This window comes from Tamandua tetradactyla, chromosome 8 (assembly GCF_023851605.1).
Source record: "Tamandua tetradactyla isolate mTamTet1 chromosome 8, mTamTet1.pri, whole genome shotgun sequence".
NCBI lineage: Eukaryota > Metazoa > Chordata > Mammalia > Pilosa > Myrmecophagidae > Tamandua > Tamandua tetradactyla.
The window spans coordinates 126506915-126509478 of record NC_135334.1 but is presented as its reverse complement, the minus strand read 5'-3'; the positions used below and the strand labels follow the sequence as shown (position 1 = coordinate 126509478).

Here is a 2564-nt window from a genome sequence, read left to right as displayed (position 1 = left end):
TGAACTTTGTCATAATCAAATACTTGGAAAATGAGAAAAATATTTCCTTATATCAATTTTTATTAGTATTACTGATGCAGATTTTTAATCCGATGAATTTACAAAACTTCTAGTATTAGAACATTGCAGGATAAGAGTCTTGATTTCACCCTTGTATGAAGAAAACATTCATCTACTAACTGGAAATGACAAAATAACTAAAAAGCATTATACTAATGAATAAAATGAAAAAATACAAGAGAATAATAGAAAAATAGAAACAATTTGGAATATAGATGTACTATAAACATATGCCTACAGAAGTATTAATCTGGAAGAACATGCAAAAATATGAAAATAATTTTTAGAATAGTTTTATTAGCTACACTATTTAAAAATATTTGCCAAATATTCTTCAATGTTCATATATGCATTTTTTCTATAAACGAGTTCTATCACAATATTTTAATTTGCTAAAATACCAAATGTTTGAAATGCTGTTTTCCTTTTCCAGCTATTTGTTTATCAATAAGATTGACCAAAAGTAGTCATGAAACACCAGTGAATATTTTCATAACAAAAATAGAGTATCCAAAATTTTTGCAAAAATGATTATTCTGATGATGGTGGTCACAAATTATCAATACTACATTAAATACTTCACATTCATATTCTGATTTAATCTTTACAATAACTATGGATTTAGAATTATTATTTTTCTTTTTCAATTAAGGAAACTGAGATTTAAACCCTCAGTGACTTAACAAAGGAAATTCTGCTAGACAGCTGGCAGATCTAGAATCTAATCACTGGATTCCCTAATCCAAAGCAGCACTCTTTACAATCCTACTGTATTTCTTTCTACAGAATAAATGGAATAACTTCTGAAATTGCCCTCCATAATGAAATTCTCTGAAATTGATGCATACATGGAGATTTTGATGATACAATTTGAAATATTACACCATAGATTTTTTTTCATAGCAGCTGACCTTAAAAACATATATTTAGACAAAAGGTAATGCATATATTTCATGGTTTTCAATTACTATGCAAATTTCTAAACATATTCTTGGAAATATTCTAAGTCATGTTCAGTGGTACAGAAGACAGCACAAAAGAAATGCAAATTATTTAAAGGATGCTATTATTTTTATAGAGAGACCAAGTAAATAACCAACAGAAAAAAGAAAAGATAAACTTGAATGTTCAGCATCTGTATCATTTCAATTGCCTGGAGCTCTCTCTCTTCTGTATGACTCTAATGACAGCATTTTTCACTTCTTTGTTTCTAAGACTATAAATGAGTGGATTCAGCATGGGGATCACCTTAGTATAAAACACAGAGGCCACTTGATCCTTTCCCAAGGAGTAAGACTTACTTGGTTTTAAATAAGTAAAAATAATAGTGGGGTAAAAGATGATGATTCCCAGGAGGTGGGAGGCACAAGTAGAGGAGGCTTTGCGCTTTCCTGAAGTGGAATTAATTTTCAGGATAGTAGACAGGATGGACACATAGGACACAGAGATTGTGATAAGAGACACCACTACAGTGCAGACAGCAAGAATGAATATCATGATTTCATTTTCATGAGTATCAGTGCAAGAAAGAGCTAAAATTGGAATTATGTCACAGAAAAAGTGATGAATTACATTGGATTTGCAGAAATGTAAACTGGTTATGCAAAGAACATTGACCAATGAGTCCATAAAACCCATCATATAGGACCCAGTGATGAGAGCACGGCAGAGTCCAGGGACATAACAACCGGGTACTGAAGAGGATTGCAGATGGCCACATAGTGGTCATAGGTCATTGAAGACAGAAGGAAACACTCAATTCCACCCAAGAAGACAAAAAAAGACATCTGGGTGAAGCAACCTGATAATGAAATATGCTTCTTGGAATTCAGTAAGTTCTCTAAAGTTTTAGGAGTGATGACAGTTGAGAAGCAGATGTCAAGGAATGACAGGTGACTGAGGAAAAAGTACATGGGGGTGTGAAGCTGGAGATCCAGGCAAATTACCAGTATCATCGCTGAATTCCCAGCACAGCAATCAGGTGTATCAGGAGAATTAACATAACAAGGACCCTTTGAATCTCTTCAGAGTCTGTCAATCCCATAGGATGAAGTCAGTCACATTTGTGCTATTCCTACTTCCCATAGTGTTCAACTGTGGTAAATGTTGGGAAATCAAATATGATACTTGGAATGAATGACTTGAAAAAATTCTTATGTTTATGGAATGATCTTGAACTTTTAAAAATTAATTTCATACTCATAGAAATTTATAAAAAAAGTGTAGTTTGCAAAATGAGTCCCCAAATTCTCACTTTGACTGCAAATATAAATTAAATATAAAATATCACTCACATTTTATCTAACAGAAACTCAATATATTGAATAATTAGAATGAAACTGGACTGTTTTAAATGTTCTCTTTTATTAACACATTTATCCAAACGAAAATAGTATTTCATAGGTATTACTATTGTATCCATTCTTTAATATGAGGAAAAGTACACAGAAAGTTATCTAACTTATCCAGAGTTATAACATTAAGTGATTCTACAAATATTACTT

The 2564-nt window shown here is 31.7% G+C and overlaps 1 pseudogene; it reads right to left on the bottom strand.

Moving 5' to 3' along the window:
- Positions 1–1200: 1200 nt before the first annotated feature.
- On the bottom strand, positions 1201–2145 carry LOC143643818 (olfactory receptor 8H1-like; annotated as a pseudogene).
- Between the last annotated feature and the right edge of the window lie 419 nt (positions 2146–2564).